The sequence below is a fragment of the Corvus hawaiiensis genome, chromosome 3, assembly GCF_020740725.1.
Source record: "Corvus hawaiiensis isolate bCorHaw1 chromosome 3, bCorHaw1.pri.cur, whole genome shotgun sequence".
Lineage (NCBI taxonomy): Eukaryota > Metazoa > Chordata > Aves > Passeriformes > Corvidae > Corvus > Corvus hawaiiensis.
The window spans coordinates 103,379,464-103,402,097 of record NC_063215.1 but is presented as its reverse complement, the minus strand read 5'-3'; the positions used below and the strand labels follow the sequence as shown (position 1 = coordinate 103,402,097).

Sequence of the window (22,634 nt, the reverse complement as noted above, 5' to 3'; positions counted from 1 at the left end):
AGCACTTTGCTTTTTCAGCTACGTTGCGTAACATCATGTGTGGTGCTTCACTGCACAAGAGCTTTTTGCTGTGGGCTGGAAAAGTCTGACTCTTAAATGTCTTAAATCAAAGAGCTCCAAGATGCTGCTATCAGAAGTCAGTTTGCAAATGATCCTTGGGGGATTTAGGTGTCAAGGCTATGACCAATGCTGATTTTTTTGGTGTGCGGGTGGATGCTTAAGTGCCATATAGATGTATGAGGTACTGCAGTTAATGGGTTGACTGGGTTGAGCATGGGTGTTTTGGTGAAGTTCAGGATCAGCTGGTGTGCTGTTCTCTGAAGAACTAGATTAGATTAAGCAGAAGTTAAACAGAAAATTGAAATGAGGTATTCTCTGTGTGAAGAAAACTGAAATATTTTGAACAGTTGGTCATTTGTTGCACAGGTCAAAAATTATTTTTGATCAAAGTCTCTTCAGTTTATTTTGAAATGAGTCAGTGAACTTGGCATAACTCTTAATGGACCCAGGTGGTAGGAATATTTGTCTGACTGTTGTCCCAGTGAAGCAGGTGTGTGTTCATCCCTGATTTTGCCTGGAGTGAAGTTCAATTACTTCTCAGTGCCTGCTTTTGAGAAGCCTGTATTTGGTGCCCAGATCTCAGCGATCTCCCTCACACCTGACAGTACTTGGTGTTCTTGTTTGCAGTGCTGGTGGATAGACCAATGAACAAAGAGATGCTGGATACCAGCCTTGTTTTCTGCTTCTTAACAGAAAGTTGCTGTAAAGGTTGTAGCTAGGTCAGGCTGATGGGCAATGAGCAAACACTTGCACTGCTGCCTCTAGTCCATAATTGCTCTGAAGATAAAAGAGCCGGGCATGTCAGTCCAACAAGGTGAAGGTGACCACGATGGGCTGAGAATATTGTACCCAAGCTTCTGCATAAAGCTTCCTCAAAGTGAGACTTTGCAAATTATTTTCTTCTTTCAAAAAAAAAAAAAAAAAAAAACCAAACAACCTAGGGAAACAGGAGCATCAGTTTGAATAGGTTTTCATAATTGGAACAGACTGGCTGATGAAAATGTGAGAAGCAGCAGTGCCAGTACCTGCTCTCTGACAGTAATGGATTGTGAGGGAATAGAGGCCTGCAGCCTTTCCTCAGCTCCTCTGAACAGTTCAAGCACTTTGGGTCAGGTGAATCCTCACAGTGTCTCTACAAAGGCTTCCACACAGAGGAGCCTCTGGCTTGGTTAGAGCATTGAGGGATTACTGTTCTACCATTCTCTTAATAGAAATTAATTCTTTTCATCCTCTTTTTCTGTCTCCTCATTTTGAAGATCATTTAAGATGTCTTTTGAGGTAACTGTGAAATCAATATCATTTGCTTGTTGCATGTATTTGACTGGAGACAGAAAATGCACCTTCTTAATCTTCAAAATGATGTTGTGATAAATGCAAATTTAATATTTTTCAATATTTTGTTCTTTCACTTTTTGCAATCTCTAACAGTTTAAGCAATTTAACATTTCCATCATTCACTGAGTGAGTCAACTAGGTTAGAACACATACATTTAGTCTTGAATTACTGAAATATTTGTGTATGTCTATATGCTGTGGTCTCAAGACTTGCACATTTTAAGTACAATGAGTACAATCTTAGCAAGTTAGCAAATGATACTGAGGCTTTCCACATTAGTTTTTTGTTAAAGGAGAAGTTGGTGATCTGAAGCCTGAATTTATGCTCAGAAAATTGCTTTTCATCCTACAGTATGGGTTCTTGAGCAGAGGCAGGCTCAAACAATATGTTGAAAATTATCTTTTCACAGAACTTTGATCAAAATACAAACGTCCTTGCCTCAGGAAGCAGTTTATTTTCTCTTGAGAAGTGATGCTAGAACAATCAAAGAGAGCAGACTCTGCTTGCTGACCAAAATTTATCTATGAATAAATTGCATCACAAAGCTACCAGCAACATAACATTTTCAAAGACTGTTGTTGCTATAAGAAAAGTGATTTGTAGAACTCAGCATTGGATGGGAACTCTTGCCATAACAATATTACTAGAAACTATTATTGTTTATAATGCAATAGTGTATAGTCATTGTAGCAGGTTCAGTTCGTAAACAGGGCAGAGCACTTCTCCTCCTCCCACCTTTCTCCCTGCTTCCACTGATAACATAAAAAGACAACCCTTGAGATTTCCAGTCAGTTTACTACTTCTATAATAATCTTTTTCAGTTCACTTAGGGAGAGGAGTCTCCCTTGCTCATGCTATGGAGGCATCTCCACAAGAAACAGTTCTCTCATGGCTTCAGTGTCACAGCAAGCCAGACCTGGGTTGGTTCTCTGCTCGCATGTGAGAGTCCCTTCCCCTGACTTACAGCTTTCCCCACAACTGCTTTTGAGGGTCCAATCTTGAGCTACTGGGGTACCATGTTAAGGATGAGCTGTTCAGAAGCAAAGGTTCTCTTCACCTATCTCTGGGAGCATCTTCACCTCTAGGAATAGAGGTCTTCTCCTTCCCTGGGAGCAAGAGTCCTCCTCTCTTTCATCTCTCTCTGTTCATGCTTCTCATCAAATCACAGCTACTTCAACATTTGCTTATTTCAGCACAGGTACTTTTGCTCACAATTGCAGTTTGAACGCTCCACCCCCCATGCTCTCATGAAATTACAGTGGGCACTCTGATGTATCATAGTCCATCACCACCATAGCTTTACAACAGAATTTCAGCTTCTAAGCTTGAAGCACCTCCTCTTTCTCCTCCCTCAGGGTTTCAGCTCTTCCTTCTTCACTGACTTTGGTGTCTCTGTGGTGTTTTCTTCACTTGCTTCCACCTTTCCTCTTCCTCTGACTCGGGAGAGGATTGATGTCTGCAGGCTCCATCTGTCCTGGAGGAAACTCACAGCACTGAAAGGGTTCACCCCAGCCGGCCCCGCAGCCGGCATTCGCCTCTCGCTGTCGGTCCCATCTTTGCCGGGCAGCGGCCTCAGATGAGTCCTTGGCCGCTGCGGGGCCGGGCCGGGCCGCGCTGCCTCGCGGAGCGGGGCTCTGGCTGCCCGCGCTGAGGGGCCGCGGGTGGAACAGCGCCCCCCGGCTCCAGCACGGCCGCCTCCCGGCCCGGCCCCGCTGCGCCGCGCGGGCCCCAGGGACCTGCCCGAAGGCCGGAAGCGACTGAGCTTTCCCGGGCTCTGGTCGTTCTTAAACGGGGGGCACAGAGCCGTGTCAAGCTTCTTAAGGGGCTTAAAAAGTGGCCAATATTCAAACTGGCCAGTTGATTGGTTCTGTCAGCTCATAGAGGAAGCTGTAAGCACCTCTTCGCAAGAGAATCACTTCTGTGACTGATGGAGCCTTTTTTACCTATGCTAAACCATGACACTCATCTAATGATATTTCTGATTTAGTGGAATCCAGATCTAAACCAATTTTTGCCAGTTTCGTGATTTGCCTGTTTGGAAGTTTTTTTCCGTGAAATTATTTTGAAGCCTTTTGTAGGAACATACCTATATTAGTCACTTGTTGTTTTCAGTATGAAAAAAAAAAAAAAATGTAATTACTAGATCTCATTTTTCTTCTAAAGGATCCAAAGGAACTATCTAAATAACACTAAATGTCCACTGATGTATCATTGTACTTATTTTGATTTTGCTTGTTTTTTCCAAAGCTGAGAATCAAGGCTTCTTTTTTGCTTCTTAATACAAATTTTTGGAACCCAGGAATTCTCATGTGTCAAGAGTCTTTGAATAGCTGTTTGTGATGTGCAATTTTGCTTTTTTTTTTAGATTTTCCCTTTTACTGAAAATACCTACTTCTCATTCTCTTATATACAGTGACACAGTTCTAAATAGAGAAGTTCTGGTGAAAAATTATTCTGTTTGCTACATCTTTTTTGGTGTCTCAATATTATTTTCATGTGTTTTCACATGCTTTGGAAGATGAGAATTCCTTCTTCCATCCAGACTCTCACTTTAAAGAGACATCTGTGCTGCCAGAAGAGTTTCAGCTCAACTTTCCTTTGTCATCCCCTGAAAAGAAGAATGCATCTGCAACTGAGACTTTTAATGTGATTGATTGAAAGACGGAATTCTTTTGGTAATGGTGAATTCATCTCTAATTTCACACCAGGCTGCAAGGTTGAGTAATACTTTTGGAATCCTTTCCCCAGTAGTTGGTCAATAGAATCCCTAGTGAGTCAGGGGTGGGCTTATTAAAAGAAAACTTTTCAAATGTGTCCTAAGTTTTGCTCCTGGCAGTTTTTGCTGAATGTTTCAAGTTGTAGTGTCTAGCACAGGCTGGACACAGCTGCTGTACAATGTCAGATTGTGCACACTCTTTTAGCAGGCTTGGCTGAAAGAATATCTCAAAGTGCTGTTCAGACCACCTGTTACTTTCATGGATTATTCCCACACCTCTGTGGAATATAAATGATTCAGCTCCAGTCCTCTGTTCTGTGCAAGTGAAGAGAGATGAAGAAAATGTGCAAAGGAAAAACAACTTAGGAGAAAACTGGGTCATGGCACTCAAAGGCCCCCATCAAGAAAATGGCTTTGCATGAGAGTTAAGAGTAGGTAAATCTATTCAGATGAGAGAGAATAATTTAGATAGGTATCTGAACCTTGATGAGAAACTTGTGCAAGTACTTGCTGAGTTTCTCATTACCCCACTCACGTTGGCAGGTGCAATAGACCATAACTGGTGGTAACCCTAGATCTGGTCAGAAGCAGAGTCCTGCCCATTTTCATTACTACTCAGGCGTGATTCCAAAGACTGCAGACATTTAGTATCCTTCTGGTATTTTTTTAGCTGGTTTAAATGCATTAAGTGGAACTAGCCTCTTTGGAGACTAAGTGTCCCATTTATTCAGAGATGTCTTCCTGCAATGTCTTCCTGACAGTATGTTTAAACCACAAGCTACAGGAAGAATTTTAGTAGCAAGAAAAGGATTTAGTCTTCACAGTCTGCACAGACTCCCAGCAGAATGTTCAAGATAACCTCACCCTGAAGTGGAAAAGGAATAGCTAAAGGGTGAAAATATGAATCATCAGCTTTTGTGCTTCAGCAGTCATCACATAAATATGAATAGAGCATCCTTGTCTATTGGAATTAGGTCTGTGTCTGTCTCATGTTCCTGCCCCTAGAAGTTTTCCTTTTCTCTGTGCCTCAGCTGACTTCTTTTCACTGTCACTCCAGCTGTGCTAGCCCCTACATACCTTTCTGTTGACACCCCGGCTTCATTGTTGATGCATAATCCTCATATTGACATAATTTTTTCTTTAGGATAAGTTTAGAGATGAGTGATTATTGAATTCCAATAAATTTTGTAGTTATTTGCCTAAAAATAGAGGGGTTTTTTATATTTAGCAGATGTTTTTCAATAGAATTTAGAGATGCTACTGAAGCAATAGTCCAACATTGAATTTCAGTTTGTCCTCAGAGGTGATAACCTCTGAGATATCAGGGCTGGTAATCTAGAGACTTGGCAGTTTCAGAAGGAAAAAAAAAAAAAGAAAGAAAAAGAAGGGGGGATAAGGCTTTGACCCTGCTGAACTCTCTGAACCTAAAAGGCTGTTTGCTTGTAATAGCTTTTGATCACCATCAGCTTTTGCCTGAGTAACACATGTGACTTGAAGTTAGGAACATAAGACTGTGAAAAATCAGTAGGATTGTAAGAGCTGGGGAATTAGTCTGTGCCTTTCTGGTCTCTCTGCTGTAATGGAATTTTTTTCCTCTCTGCAAATGTACTGAAGTTCACTAGTCTCACCCATTTGTACAGAGATTGCTTATTTCAGGAGGCTGTGTCCTGTCTTTAATCTGCTGTCTTTGCCCTGTCCCCATTCTTTCTTCTTTTCCTTTCTCATGAGTCCTCATCTTCATCCCCCCATTTCCCAGTAAATTATGTTGAAAGTCACTATTAAAATTCTTTTATAGTATTTTTTTCCTCAGGCATTTTTAGATAGGTTTTCTGATTCATACCTTTAAGTTACAGTTATATGCTCTTTCTGATATTACCAGGTATTTCTGTGAGGTTTGTAAGTACACACTTATTCATAAAGATTATACTGGGAAAAGAACAACAGCTGGGGTCTCTTCTGGACTGTAATTTGTGCAGCTCAGTTTTCCACCCTAGAAAGATCACTCTTTTTTTAGTGGCTTTCTTCCTGAAACATTTCACAGATTTCCTGGTGTCCTTTAGAGGAGGTTGAATAGCACACAGAGTGTTTCTTTGCTTTTTGCTCATGGCTGTACTCTGACATCCCAAGGGCTGGAAGAAAGGGAAAACAAAACAAGACTGAGGCAGGAGTTTACATAGTGAAAGAGTCAATCCATGCTGGCATTTAAGTATTTAAATGCACTGGTTTGTTTGCCTCGTGCTAGGCTGTTGTTTCGAACAGTTGAACAGAAGGGAAGGGTTCAAAGAGCACCTGTTTTCCCATCTCATGGAAACCACAAACTACAACTGCAGTGAGAATGTGGTCACAGTCCTGGCTGCCTCTGGGGCATTGTGCCAGCTGGCCAAGGGAGGGGATTGTCCTGCTCTGCACTGATGTGGCCTCACCTTGAGACTTGTGAGCAGTTTTGGCCACAACAATATAAGAAAGATGTTAAACTATTACAAAGTGTCCAAAGGACAGCCACAAAGATGGTGAAGGGCCTTGAGGGGAAGCCATATGAGGTCACTTGGTCTGTTCATCCTGGAGGAGGCTGAGGGGAGACCTCACTGCAGTTACAACTTCCTCGTGAGGGGAAGGGCAGGGGCAGACAATGATCTCTGCTCTGTGTGACCAGTGACAGGACCCGAGGGAATGGCCTGAAGTTGTGTCCGGAGAGATTTGGTTTGGGTATTAGGGAAATGTTCTTCACCCAGAGGGTGGTTGGGCACTGAACAGGCTCCCCAGGGCAGTGGTCAGAGCTCCAAGGGTGACAGAGTTCAAGAAGTGTTTGGACAACGCTCTCAGGTACATGGTGTGATTCTTGGGGTGTTCTGTGCAGGGCCAGGACTCCATGAAGCTGGTGGGTCCCTTCCAATTCAGCATATTCTGTGATTCTGTGTCAGAGACAGTTAGTCCTGTTGCATATATTTTAGCTGACTTTCTCTTATCCACATGCTGTCTGTACTCTGCCTCAGTCCTTGCTTGCTATTGCTGTGCTTTTCTATCTCCCCCTCTATCCTTTTTCCTGGCTTCTGCTCTTTGACTCACTCACCAAGAGATTAATTTTCTGGCCTGGATAGGAACTGCCTATGTTCTCTAGTGCCCTGTTTACAAAGGCATGTATACATTTCAGAGTTTTGAATGTTGCCCTTTGCTAGCACAAAGTAACAAGAAGAAATAACCATTTCTCCTTTCTTCCTTCCCCTTCTGTTTATAGAGAATTGTGACCAGAAAAAAAAAAAACCCAACAAAGATAAACCAAGCGCAGAGGAGGATGTCTAATAGGGTCTGAAGGGCTTCCCTCCAGGGAGAAGCTGCTTGAGACTTACTAACTTTTGCACATTTTACAGGAGAATGATTCTTTCACTCTGAAATTGGTTTCAGAGGGGAAAAAGGTCTGAAACATTTGACAGAGGCTTCATTAATAGCTCTTTATGTTCTTCTAGCTCTTTGTATTTTCATACCTTCCATCAACAGGAACAAAGCACAGATTACTTCAACAAGCTGATAATAATATGCATTTCCTTATTCATGTATCCTGTTTCAGTACACGTTAGGTTCATTCAAGTGAAGCTCTGAGTCTATAGCTGAAAAGGAAAAATTGAAGATGTGGCCGCTATCGAATCTCCAGTAGCATTGATCTGGGAGCACTAGTAATTCAGCATGCTTTGTTAAAGAAATCAATAGCGAAGACAAAGGTCTTTAGCCAGTGGAACATCTCCTACCTGTGCGGGATTGCAGAATGGTTGGGGTTGAAGGGCACCTCTGGAAATCACTTAGTCCAGCCCCTTTGCTCAAGGCAGAGCCAAACCCAGGGTATTAGTACATAATGATAAGGTGCTACCTGAGCCTCCTCTTCTCAAGGCTCAGCAATCCCAGCTCTCTTGGCCTCTCCTTGTATGTCAGTTGCTCCAGTCCATACCGGCCATTATCTAAGCTGTTCATCTAACACCCGCTTATCAAAGTATCTGGAAGTATTCCTCCTGTAGGGTTGAGAAATCTCTCTTCTACTGGCACAATTCATGTCTGAGTTACCTGAAGTGGAATATTTATGGAAACAGAGTTGAGGGCTTCTGGCAGAGGGGGGCCTGCCTCATCCATTTGTCCTGGAAAGTGTTGCTGCTCAGACAGGTTGCCACATTCACTGCTTTGACCCCAGGCTGTAGTTTATAGGAGCCTTTAGCAGAGTGTTGTGGTGTACTCCTGTGTGTTGTGTCTTTGCTGCACCCCTTCCATAATAAGTGGGCTTCTTGAAGCTTTATTTAGTGGTGTATTGAGGATTTCAGAATGTCTTTCCCTGGCACTTCATATTCAAGCTCAGGAGATTACCTTATGCAATAGTGCTCTCTTAAAACACTGGCAGGTCTTGTTCCAGAAGTAACTATATTATGCTCATATATATCACTATGGTCAGAGGAATAACCCTGATGTTTTTGTTTAGTCAGATTTTAGTAAAATTGAATTCACTTTGTCCACTCAATGGTGTGTGGTTGAACAGAAATTCCCAAGGGAAGAATCTCAGTGTGTGCTTTTGAGCCAATTCCATTATTTTCTGTATAATCATTGCTGTCTGAGAACTTAGATGTCTAACTAAAAAAAGTTATAAGGCAAGTTCTTGGAATTTACACGGTTTGCATAAGCAGGCGTGAACCATAAAATATACATTCACCATTTCTTTTATTGCAGTGGGGGGGTGATTTACATGGGACATTACCTGCTTGGAAATGAATATTTTGCAGCTTCTAAGGGCCTCATGATATAAACTTGTCCCAGTGAAAGTAGAAGGCGAGAGGAGATGCCCCAAATTATTTTTTTTCCCCCATACAGTAGAAATTGCAAAACGTATAAAGAGCAGGATGGGATTGTTGGAGTTACTTGTACTTGGCATACTCTGAAAGGGGTTTGTTCACATTTGTAAAGCAAAAACAAGAATCTGGAATGCTGAAACAGAAAATGACCAACTGCAACCAAAGCATTTGCTGCCTGTTTGTTCTGAATGTGCAATTGGCCTTGGTCTTTTAATTATAATCTGTAAAGATGGCTCTGTTCCCTACCCGCCCTTGGGCTTCCAGGAGCACTGAGTGCTTAGGGCTTGGGCTGCTAATGCTATAATTGAAACAGCTGCTCTGCTTTCTAAGTACTTTGTTCATTCACCTTCTAAAATGTTGATGGATCTGTAGCATGTTCTGGGCCTTTTCTGTAGATATAAATCTCAAACACAGCCACTTGCTAGATAGAACTAGTGAAGAGCATTTGTCACAGCTTTTAGTGTGCTGTCTCAGTATTCAAAGGGGGAAGAAAATGGGAGGAGGTGACAAGAAGGCTGCTCTGAGGCCATAGTGGTCTTTGGACTAAATTCACTTCACCTACAAGACCAGATGTCTTACTTCCCTATTATTCTCAATGACTTAAACTGCAAGCAAATGTAAAATATTACTAGGTCAAAAGGTCATTATTTTTACATTTTGCACTGATTTTTAAATTAGCTGACACAGAGAAATGCCTCTTGGAATTGTGCTGTAAATGAGCAGAGCCTTGGGAGGGCCCAGCACTAATTCACAAAGGCCCCAGGCCAGGGGCTGCTCTGCAGCCTCTCCTTTCTCTCTTGCCTTGGGACAGCAGTGACCAGACTAAGTTGCTGCTGAAGTCCTTGATAAAGTTTGAAAACTTCATGCAGCTGAAGTATACCCATGGTCTTTCTCTCTACACTTTCCTTTACCCACTGTTTTTCCTTATCCTTGCACTCAGCCCATTTCTGAATGGCTGTCTAGAAGAGGAGAGTTTAGTCATCATGTCAGATGAATTCCACTTAATTAGTGGAAAGTCATCCCAGTGTGGGCTAATGGCAAAGCTGGTATGAGGCTGACAGTGGCTAACCTGGATATGTTCCGTAGGGCTGTGGCAGAAATGGAGTTATAGACTAAAATACAATCACTTGACTGCTGTCATGGAGCTTTAGCATAATTTCATCTTCCTTCCGCCCACTGCTCAGCACATCCTATGGACTGAGGCAGCTTTAACCTCTTTGTGACCAGAATTCAGTATATCCTGAGGCAATTTACCCAAGTAAAAAGGCTGCAGGAGCATTTGGATTTGAACTCTTAATTCCTCAGGAGTTGGTTCACCCAAGAATGAGCTGAAACTGCATAAAATCTTTGCGCTAGGCAGTGGTAAGGGCTGCTGTGGTCCATAGCTTGGTTTTTATTGAACAGTATTGATTGTTCTTGGCAGATATGGAGCCTGAGAGCTTTGTGGTTTTGCCTGTTAGGGAAAATTAGAGGTCATTGTGAGATTTGAGAGTCAATAAATCTAAATTTTGATGAAAAAGACAAAATTCTTCTTCAAAGTAGGCAACCCATGCAGAAAAGTAGTGAGGGAGGGAGGAAAGAAAGAGTGGAAATTTTACTGTATTTCATATCAGCCTACAGAACTTGGATTATGGTTGTATTCTGCTCAGAAGAGGAAGAATAGCAAGGAAATAGTTCTAGAAGAGATTATATTGAAAAATCCTCTTGATGTGGCATGAAACAGACAATTAATGTTAGGAGATGAAGTCTTGGTGTTGCTCCCCAGTTTATGCTGCCTGTAGGTGACCTGACAATATGTATCCTTGCATATGGATATTTTGCATACCTGCAGCCTTTGCTGTCTGAAGTGCTCCAAGGTGGTTGCAGGTTCATATAAGAAAACTCATCCTTGTTTAAAGTTTAATTTACATGTTATATTCAAAGCAGAGTTTAGGTCAGAGAGTAGGAATAGTGCCTGGGTTTGTTTGGCCTTTTTCACTGAGCTGGGTATTAACTTAATCAAGCCTTACAATACCCTCAGGCACCAAGTACAACCTTTTTATGCTGATATTCATAGAAATGTCACAGTGTTTCTAAAGTCACACTAAATATCATGGCAAGGACCTTTTTCCTCATTTTTGCCCTGTGAGGGAATTGTGGAATGGTTTTCTTGCCAGCCTTTGCCCAATACAAGTGAGCTTGTAATTGAGACTTGCTCTTTGAGGCTAAGTTCATACTTCTGTGCTTCTGAGACTTCCAGGATGCTGCAGTGCATGGTCTTCTTCCGAGAAGAGTGTCTAAAGGCAAGAGCTATCCCATAAAATACTATTGAATTGCAATTACTGATGTTGTTAGGTTAAAAAAAAGGACTACTTGAATTTGAAAAACAGCTTAATGTGATACTGAGATGAACAGCATTGTCAGGACAGCTATTTTGGGAATGCATGAAAAGGCTTAGGTATTTTCTTTATCAGTAAATACTAAAGACAGTCATCATGTTTTCATGTGCTTTTAAAATCACTGTTCAAGAACACCTTCAATTTCATTGGCTATATTAACCGAAGGAAATGAGTTTTTTGGTTTAGGACCCTTTTTATTTGATTGTGAGGAGCCAGTATATTATACTGGAACATCTTGTGGAGTCTGTTTTCTATGCATGTTTCTTGTCAAGACTTTTCTTATTTATGCTCAAAGGAAGTGTGTGTGCCAATTGTTGAGACTAACAGGCAAATGTATGCTGAGCTAAATAAAACATCTCTGTGCTCCAGGTTCTGGGAAGCTGAGAAACCAGACAGTGGCTTAAACTCATACCTGCAGGCAGTGACAGATGCAGTTGGCTACCCCTGACTTCCCTTCTGGATGTTCTGTGTGGCTTGCTTTGATTCTCTTTCAGAAATATCTAACACTAAATGGGGGAGATTTAGATCTGTGGGACAGAAGCAGTCTCAACATGTGGAGAAACTAGACTTGACTATTGGTAGCGTTTCTGGACCTACCCAGCAGATGTTACTGGTGTATCTATTGCAAACGTGGTAAGATGGTACAGACATTGTTGTCAGCTCTGGACATTGCAGTGAGTGCTGCCATGCTGAAAGCTGTGCAATCCTCACTTTGCTGGCATTTCTGCCTCTTTAAAGTTGACATTTCAATTGTTAAGCGGTATGATCTTTCTGACTTCTGAAGTGTCATTTGCTCTGAAGAGCAGACACCAGCCTCACAAGTTCCTTGTCTTTGTCAGTATACTCAAAGTGATTGTTTTAGTCACTCTTCTTTTTATTTTAACTTCCTTCTCCATTCAAAATTGAGTCATATAATTCAAAGGCCCCCTTCCCCAACAGGGTAACTCTTAAAATACCTACTGCATAAGCAGTAATGGACAAAACCTTTCTGCATTCTAAGCCTCATCTTTCCCAATTCACATCCTTCCTAATGAATCGTTTCTTTCAAAGCTCTGTTTGAAGGAAGTGAATTAAATTGGAAGAGGAAGTTTTTCATCGGGAAATACATCTTTTATTTTCACCCCTGGAGTTACATTTCATGTTACCCCTCACATTGCTAGTGTTTAGATATCCTCTGTATTGTAGTTACATGGGAAGCATTTCACTTCTCTTTGTTCTGCACTCTGTTTTATTCTTGTTTACTTATCTATTTTGCATCTCGTATGGCACATGCTATACCCGGTGCAATCATATGCTACCTCCGTGCTGCAGGCAAAGACTGGAAACAGCTGGAGTTATGGGAAAGGTGGTATTTGCTGAGGATTATCTGCCAGCCTTTTTTGTTTCTGGGAATCTCTAATACCCAGTCAGACTATTTTTTTTTTCTAACCAGGCAGCTTTTCATGGCATTTGGCCTGATGAAATGGGTTTTAGGAGCCTCTAGGAGGAGATTAGGGACTGTCTTGTAGTGGGTGGGAATGCCTGGAGTAGATGTTCTGTAAATCCTTCTGAGCCTAATGATTCAAAGGTTTCTTCATCTAGTCTTTAATCTTTCTTTAGCTATATTGATATCTGATTTTTCAAGTCTAGGTTATTACAGCTGCTAGATAATTGCAACATATTCCTAAAGGATACACAGTTAAGCACAGCTGTTCTCTTAAGTGAAATCTTCTCTCTCATTCACTCTTTGAACCTAACTTTGAACCTAAAACCTTTCATGGCTTTATTTTCATCAGGCAGGTGGTGAGAAAACACAATATTCCTACTTCCCTTTACCTGTGCCATGAAAAGCCATTGCTGAGTGTGGAGGTAAAAATGCTGGTTTTGAATTGGTCCCCCAGACACAGCTGTTGAGAATTAAATCATTTCAGAATGTGTTGCCACTACTCTTCCTTATGAAAAGACATCCTGTCTTTCTGAAGTCTTGACTGTATTTGGCTGTAATTAGGATTATATTATGTTTTACTTTCAATATTTAAATAAAAATGAAAACCACTCTTTAGCACACCTGAGCAGTGTTGTACATTGTGTTGAAAGGATGGAGTTTCCTTCTGATGCTCAAAGACAATTAAGTTACTCCCTGAAGCATGAAATTTAATTACCCTCATCAGAAGCAGCATGATGCAGTGGGTTAGGACGTAGGAATAAGAACCAGAAATTTTTATCTTTGATCCTAGTTCTATCTAACTACTGACTGAATGAACCACATAACCTTGCCGTGCCTCCTTTTCACCCACCTGAAAAATGAGGTGTTTGATTTCTTCGCTAAGGTGCTGTGAGGTCTGTAAAGCCATCTAAAGATATCATGGTTTGTAAGAATGCTCAGTGTTCCTGGGATTGCCTGGGCTTACATGCTGCCAACAGTTATTGCAATTTGGTTTCATAGGATGAAATTTCATTTTTTGGCAGGGTTAGTTTCATTAAAATAAGTGCAATCAAGCTGATATGCAAATAGGGAGAGGGCTACAAGAGGAGGTGACACTAAAGATGAGGAGATTGACAGCTAGACTGACAATCTCTCAGAATCAGACCTGAAACCAGTCAGAATTTACCTGTGAGAATGTTACAGTGACATTTTGCAGCTTTAGTGAAACCCACAGAGAAGGCCAAGAAGATAATCAATGAGAGAAGATGTTCTGGACACAAGGGGAGGATGTTCTTGTTGTGGGACATTGAGAGTGTACAAGGAAGAACTTGTGCATAATATGTAGCAACCATACTTTTGCTTGTATAGCTGATTGTTTACTGCCTGAATGGTCATTGTTTGTTAGACAGCCTTGTTTGCTAAGCAGCCAATCTGAAATTAGGCCACAGCCATTGTGAAGAGGTATAAGAATAGCAGTAGAGAAAATAAAAAATCTTTCTACCTCTCTCGACTATGGATTACGACCAGTGTATGCTTTTATGTCCACCTTGACAACAGCCAGATAAGGAGCCATTGTGCACCAGAGAATTCTGCTGAGCTATTCTTTCCACATCAGTTTTGGTGCTACATCTTGGATGTGATAACTAATTTTAGCATCCCAGCAGTGCCTCCAACTATGTACTGCTCAAGAGGCAGAAGAAAGTTCCATCGTGCATGGTTTAACCGGGGAATGTAAAGGAAAGTTCAGGCCCACATGAACACATTCCTCTGAGCAAGTTGTGCTCTACTGTACTTGCAACTGCAGAAGTCTCTTACTGGAGTGATTAGTCAGGTCATGTCCATGGGGAGCTCACACAAAAAAACTCAGAACTGTTTATTGGATGTGATGAAGTAGCTAATTAAAAGAATTGTTGCTGTCATTTAAAAAACCAACAATGCTTTCTCTTGTCTCAACCACTCTTGTCTGATAGTTTTTGATTTTATGAGTTTCTTAGCATGTCTGGAGCACTAAGTTTACATTCTGGAACAGTCAGAAACTTAAATTGTCCTGTAAGTACCTGGCTTACTCATTCCACAGACCTTTTAAAAAGATTATCTGAATTAATAATAACCCTGCCATTTATTTAGTGGGTTACATTCCAGGGGAAAGGTGATTGCTTTCTTGGAAAGAGGTTTGCCCTCCACCATACAGCATAAATTCATTGTCTGACTTTGAATCCCTCTGCAGTTCCTCTGCTCTTTGTTCCAGGGCTGAGTCAGTATTAAACCCATTAAAAGTTTCTCATTTGTAATCACAAGAATAAGAGTTAATTGTGAGTGTGCAGTTCTTCAGTTGGTTGGTTACCTGTTTCAGTTCTTCACAGCGCTCAAATATAAGTCTTCAACTTTTCAGAGCAGGGAATTTTCTTAAAACAGATTAGGAAGGCAAAGTCTTCGTAATAGTGATTTTTCTAAGAGACATTCAGGAAAGATTAAAAAATATAATATTTTAACTCTGTGGAAGTTAACAAGGACAGATATGTTTTCTGTCGGTTTTATCTTCTGCCATTTTAATAATTTTTCTCATGTAGAGTAGTTGTGTTGTGGTTGTGTAGCACACTCTACGCACAGGAGAAGAGTCTACTGCCAAAGAAACTGTAGTGGCTTAATTGCAAACTTCCACTGTTGGCCAGGAATAAGTAGAATATTAAAAAAATCCATTATGGGCAACTTGTGTTTCACTGAAGCCTAGAGCAGTTTCTTTCTTCCATATCACACTATCTTCCAAGCTGTACAGTTCTCAATAGAGCAGATATACAAAGGAGCCCAGCACTGCAATCCTAGAGGGAGGATAGATTTAGCCTCCTTCCCAGTGCTTGTGAGAGGGCATCATTGCATTTTGGAGTCAAAATCTTATTGGTCTCCTGTTCTAGGCAGGGTAACTACTCAATGCCTGACTTATTGGTCAAATCAAGAACAATTACAGCACATTTTCTTGGGGGGAGGTGGCAGTGTTTTTAGTTTCATCTTAAAAGCATTGAAAGAGTAACAGGAAAGAAAATAATTGCAATTATATTTTTTATTATTTTTTTAATGGCAAAACTTTTGTGAAAGCACCTTTAAAGGCATTTTGAGGAAAGGGCAGGGAAGCATTCTTGGAACCACTCACAGGGATGTTAAAGGTCTGATCCAATGACACTAATAAAGGTCTCAACTGTATTTAACCTACCAGTTACAGTTATGTCTTGCTTATGCAAAAGGCCAAAGAAAAGGGTAGAAAGACAGTGGGCATTAAATCAATAGAGGAAAAAGTATACAATTTTTCTTTCTCTTATAAAGTAAAATTATCAATGAGCAGAAGAATTAACATTGCAAACGTTGTGTTGCATATCAAGAATTCCCTCTTTTAATGCTAAATAATCTCTTGCATTGTTGTACAGTATCTTTATTTGCTGACATTTTTCAAGACTTTATCATCATGCTTCAAATTCAGGACCCATTTAAGCAATTTTAAGGTCAGTAAACTGAAATTACTTTAAAGTTGATAATTAAAAGGAATTACAAGACAATATATTGTATTGTTTGAATTAATGAGAAGAAAGTTTACCCAGACTCTTACAGGTGATTTTATTTTTAATCCTCTGTCTCTATAAATTTTATTGGCATCCTCTTGAAAACATTTTTTAGTTTTCTGTTGGCTGGAGCATGAAAAGCTCTAATCTGGTTCTTCCTTTTAGCAATGCCCATCAATTGTTAAAGCAAAGGAAAGTCTGAAGCAGTATGGAGGCAAGATTTAAACCTGTTCTAAACTTCTGCATAATTATGCAGTGGCATGCAGGATGGAAAAAGTTATGTTCTTTCCCCTATTCATCCATTAAAGTGAAAAAATTCTTTTAGACTCCTACTGCTAATTTTAATTCCACCCTTAACAAGGTTTCATTCTCAAAAATCAGCTTCTAATTTTTTCACTGCCACAGGTGGATTTTGATATGAAATACTCTGACATGGCTGCTGTTATTTCTATTTAATTTTTTAATTCCCAAAAGTTTGCAGACCCTTTTACCAAAGAGATAAAATCTAAGTCCTTGCCAAGATACATTGCATTTTCTTCACAGCCATATCATGATAAGTGCTGGTAGCAACAGGAGTATTTTAGATGAGAGCCTGGACCTGAAGAAATAAAATCACACTGTTAATCAATTTAGGTATGAGGAGTCTGTTAAATTCCACCATTTTTGTTCTGGGAGAATGGAGATGAGAGAGCAGAATACAGCTTGAATTCACAGAACTTTTTTCTCAAGGAGAGGAGATAGTTGGAAGTTCTTGTGTTCCTTCAACTTGCTTTTAATGGTTGCTGGGAGCACACGAGCTGATTCATGACCCAGGAGGGGCCATGCAGCTCTTCATTCCTCCCAACACAGTTCAAGTGCAGTTAGCCCTGATTTACTAGGATTTACGCACTGGTTCTTTGGGGCTTTTTGCTAATAATTTCCGTATTTTTCTTGTAAGTTGAAGATTTGCTTTCAAAGTTTCTCTAAAAGTGAGAAAGCAGTGGGTCTGTCAGAGTTGGGACAGTGTTAAGGTGAAACTTAACTTCTGCCTTGGGGCCAGTGCAAAGTGCACTCCACTGAAGACATAGGTGGTGACACAGGTGGCAACACAGGTGTCAGGCTGGCTGACAGAACAGAAATTAATTCTACCTTCCAGAATTAGTTGGAAGTTTGGGCAATGATCACAAAGATGATTGCTGTACATGGGATGTCAAAACTGGAGTCCCAAAGCTTGCTGCAATCAAGCATTTTGTAACCCCTCTTTAACAGGATGAAAGAGTATGTTATGTGAGTGCTAATTGGATTCAAAATAATTTAGCCATGAGGGCAGACAAATGCAGGAGTGCAAGTATTCTGGCTTGAGACTTTACTTGAGAGTTCTAGCATTTCTTTTTTTTAATGCACTGCCTCTAAGAGATCATCCTGACTTGCAGTTGATCAGTGCTGGCATTACCCAGAGGAGCATGTAAAATGGCACCCAAAGCATTAGTGTATTGATTAGAGTTAAACAGGAAAGTGTTCCTTCTGAAGCTACATGCTGCATGAATAACCAGAGAGTCTCAACTACCTCTCTTAAGTTTCCATGCCAACGGGATTGTGGCTTCTGAAACCTAGAACCTGGGAAACCGAGTCATGGATGGGAGGCTTAAGAAAAGTTGGGTTATGGAGAAAGTACTTTGGCTTGTTTGAGATCTAACACCTCACCCTTGCAGGGCTGGGAGATGCCGAAGGTTGTGTCCAGCACACCTTCACATGCAGGAGTGTGAAAGATTATGAAGAAGCCATTTGAAAATTCAGCACTGGTTCTCCTGTGTAAACCTGGGCTCAAGTTTTGTCAGCAGCATTTTTTGTTTTGAAGAAGAGCCTTCTAAGAGAAACTCTGGGTGTTGCCCGAGCTTTCCTTTGAGCAACTAGTTCTCCCTAGGTGACGTATCAAGGTCTGAACTTCTCTAAAGTCTGAAAATATTTGTATCTAGGATTTTGGGTTACTCTGTCACTGAAGACCACAATGTTATCAGTTTCTGTCTAAACTGATGTATTTTGCAGATTCTAGATATCTGAGCCAAATTCTTTCTTACTGCAGCTTCAGTGAAAGACCAGATGGATCTGACTTGTTGTATCAAAACACTGAGCAGTGCCTAAACAATACAACATAGTGTGTTGCTTTGCAGCATAAGGGTTTAAATTAAAATGTTAAACTGCAGACTTTTTTATTGCTTGAGGCAGTATCCAGAGACGTCCTCATGGTTATTTTGGCCACTGTTTTGGTAGAAATAGGCCATGATGTTGAAGGCTGTGTGATGATAGCTCTGGGTACAGAAAGTGGTGCCTTTGTCCTTGCAGTTGCCAGCTTACCAGGCTGATTCATCACTCTTTAGAGTGCTTGGAGGTCATTCAGAGGATAACAGGAGTAATATGTTACCTGCTGTTACTTGCTTTTGGGACCTATGTTTCAAAAATGCAGAATGGTTGAGGTTGGAAGGAACCCCTGAGATTGAGTAGTCCAACTTCCCTTCTTGATGCAGGGTGAGCTAAAGCCGGTTACCCAGAGTTATATCCTCTCCCATTTTAAATATCTGGAAGTAGAGACTCCCTAAGATTTCTGGGCAACTTGTTTCAGTGTTCAGTCACCCTTAGAGTAAATTTTCTCTTGTGTTTAAATGCAGTTTCTGGTCTTTCAATCCAAGAAAAGTGCCTTGTGCTTGCCTGATATCCTTTTGTTGGATGCCACTGTCCAATTCTGTCTCCTTTTCATTCACCCCGATTATATCAACACTGATAAGATCCTTCCTGAGCCTCCTCTTCTCCAGGCTAAGCAATCCCAATTTTCTCAGCCTCCCCTTGTATGTCAGATGCTCTAGTCCCTTAATGATCTCTGTGGCTGTTTGCTGGACTCACTTCTGTAACTCATGTCTGTCTTGTACTGGAAAGTGCTGCACTGGACTCAGTGTTCCAGAAGTGTCTCCCCAGTGCTGAATAGTGGGGAAGAATCATGCCTTTGACCTGTCGTTCCCAGTGCAGCCCAGGAAGTTACTGGCCTTTCTTGTCACTGGGGACACATTTCTAGCTTAGGCTCAGCAATCTGTACACCAGGACCCACAGGTTGTCTTCTGCAAAGCCACTTTCCAGCCTGTGCTGGTGCATGAGGTTGTTGCTCCACAGAGGCAGCGTTTTGCATTTCCTTTTCTTGAACTTCGTGAGGTTCCTGTTGGCCTAAATTTCCAGGTTGTCAATGCCCTTCTCAGTGGCAGCCCAGCTGTCCTGTGTATCAATTGCTTCTCCTAGTCTTGCTGGAAGCTTGTTGATGGTGCAGCCTGTCCCATTATCCAAGTCATTAATTAAGACAGAAGACACTATAAAACCAGAGGTGTACCCCTAGTGTCTGGCTTCCAGCTAGACTTGGTGCCACTGATGATAAGCCTCTAAGCTAGCCTACCTCACTGCCTACTTCTGTCATCTGTGCTCCCATCAGTCAGTGACGATGGAAACCTTATTAAAGATAAGATAAGATAAGATAAGATAAGCAACATCTGCTGCTCTCCTCCTCCAGCAAGCCTGTCACCTCAGCACAGAAAGCTGTCAGGTTGGTGAAGTACGACTCCAGTATGAGGAGGTTCCATACACGGTGTTTCCCCATCTATCCCAAGAGATGACTGAAGTAGCTTTCTGTAACCTTGCTAAAATGCTTTCTAAAATTAGATTCAAAACATGTAGGCTGCTGATAGAAATTTAATAAAGCTACTACTAATTAACATCTGATACATATTGGTTATGCTTAAGTAGATCTTGCTGATGCTGCTGCCAGGCAGCCTATATATAGTACAGGATGTGCAAATGAGGATGGGTCTGTGCAATACAGTGTGTTGTGTAGAAGGTCTGGAGATCAGAGTCCCAAATCTGCCACAGAATGATGGCAGAACTGATTCCTATCTGAATTTGCCCACAAGTGCCTCTGCTGACCCCGTAGCTATTTTTAGCCTCCCCGATAAATCCACCAGTTAATGTCGTCTTTGTCTTCAAAGTAAGAGGCTGATACTTGGCATTTCTTTTCACATGAATCTTTGAATCTCAGGCAACCTATTGTAGGAATTTGTACCACAAAGTATGAATATATTTTGTAATGAATCTGGGCTTGAGTGAGTCTGCCTTTTCCAGTCTTGCATTGTGGTGATATAAAACACCTGCTTGGCAACAGCTCCGGGAGTTAATAAAGTTTCCGTGGTAAACTATGAGAGGCCTGAGAATCTCAAACTAAAGTTATTGCACCAGTAACTCAAAAAAGCAATTCCTAAAACTCCTGGCACATTTATCCAGAGGGTTAGCAGTAGCACAGAAATGGAAATCATTGTTGAGAGCCACTGCGTACTTGGAATTAAAATCCATCAGTCTTCTGAAGCTGAAGAAAACAATTTTCATGACATACAGATGCTTTTGTATTTCATAATCAAAATTAATCTAGGGTCGGTTTTGACTCTATTTGTAGGGAAATTCGTGTCCTCTAATCCTTATAATATACCTAAGTTGAGATGACATCAGAAGAAATAACTCACACAGAAGCTAGGTACTTAAAATACTCTCAATGCTTTATTCTATTTAATTTCAGCAAAAGCAGGTTTATCTCTTGGGGGAGTGGGACAGAAAAAGAGCGAGGACGCCAACATTCTCCTCTCAAGTGGGAGCCTTGAGCACAGAAGGTGGACGATGAGATGTGGAAATGAAAATAACTGTAAACAAAAAATGAAATTTAGCAGTCTATTTTCACTCTTCTCAGTGGAAAAAGAGGGAGGAGGACACCTAGTAAATCGTTAAAAAGCTGCGTTTGCTTTTCTGAGTTGCAAGTTGAATTGCAATAGCTGCCAGCAGGGTCCTTCTGCAGCCCTCACTTAGGACTTTTCTTCAGGTCTTTCACATACCTCTTGGCAACTTCCTTGCTTGCTGGGAATTTTGTTTAGTTCAGTGGGGCATAATGACACCATTGTGTCCCTGAGAAGACAAACAGTGTGTCTGCCTCTGGAACCAAGAAAAGTCTCCTAGCTTTTGTTGCAGTGTAGGGTCTGCAGTTTGGGATTGATCCATGCTCATAGCAGGCACAAATGATGATCAGTTGGTGTAAATGTCATACACACATTATATTTCCTTTCAGAAGGATTTCTTAACTTCAAAACATCCAAATTTTGGCATGCTTCTGGAGAAGGAGATTCTTGTAATGAATGCCAGATAAACTGTGTAGCTTCTTGTGCTCAGAGCATCTGTTCCAGAGGGCTCCCTTCCCTGAAAAAAAAAGTATTCTTTTTCACAGCTCATGGACACACACAAACACACATACAGGGAGGTGATGGGGGTACTTGACAAGGAAAACTTTTTGTAAGAGCAATAAAAAATGTGGGGTTTTGTCTAAGAGAAATGAAAAATTTCTGACAACTAGAAATAGTTACAGTCTTCCCCTAAAATGCTAATATTGGTGTTTAAAAATAACTTAAAGAAACACAATAATTTTTTGTTCTCATCTTTTAAAAGTTGCAGTTGGAGCTGCATTTCCTAATAGGCTTTGTTAGGCCCTGTTGGCTTGTTAGACTCCAGCTAACCACTTACAGTATGCTACAGAGACCTTTCTCCTCGGTGCTGGGCTTTTCCTGTAACAGAAGACAAATGTGAAAAAGTGGATTAGTAGTGGCTGAGTGACTTTACAGAATCTCTTGTCTCTGATCATGTTTATGGTTAGTGAGCAGGCCCTGATAAACTGGAGTGAAACAGAGAGTGGGATCCCTATCACTGCTGAGGTAATACATGCCTCTTGGGAAGCAGCCCTTCACCAACGGTGTCAAGTGGTTTTACTGGCAGCCTGTGTCCAAGGATGAAAAGGGAGATGGTCCAGACCATGTTATTGTACAAGTATTTAATTCCCTAAAGCTTTCCTTGCAGAATTCCAGTGTGTTGGCAAAAAGGTACTCGTATTTTTACTGTCTACCTTTAGACATGTCTCGCAGGATACAAAATTGGAATCGGGGTCTAGGAAAAGTTCTTGTGCTCTCTGGCTGGAAGTCATTGCAGGTAAAGCAGCAGACCCAGCTGATCAGAGGGGAGGAGGTGGACATTAAAGACAGCCAGGCATTATGTCTTCTAGCATCTCAGGGAATAAATTAAGATCATACAGGCTTTTTGTTCTCATTTATTCTTGGCAATATGCAGACTTGAGGAAGCACTCTTGGAGTGTGAATATTAATCTCCAGGGCTACTAATTCACTTCCTTGATTTACTTGCTGGGAATTTTTGTCATTTGGGAGGGAGGTTAAGTAGGAGAAGAGGGATAGGAAGTGGAGGAGGAGAAATGGCATGTTTTAGTTGTGGTGCTTTGCACACAGGTGGAACAGTTAGTTCCAGCT

At 41.1% G+C, this 22,634-nt stretch overlaps 1 protein-coding gene across 2 annotated transcripts in view; it reads left to right on the top strand.

Moving 5' to 3' along the window:
* The window catches only part of ALK (ALK receptor tyrosine kinase), a 313,072-nt gene that overhangs the window by 186,473 nt on the left and 103,965 nt on the right, over window positions 1–22,634 (top strand). The gene's annotated exons all lie outside the window — the stretch shown is intronic.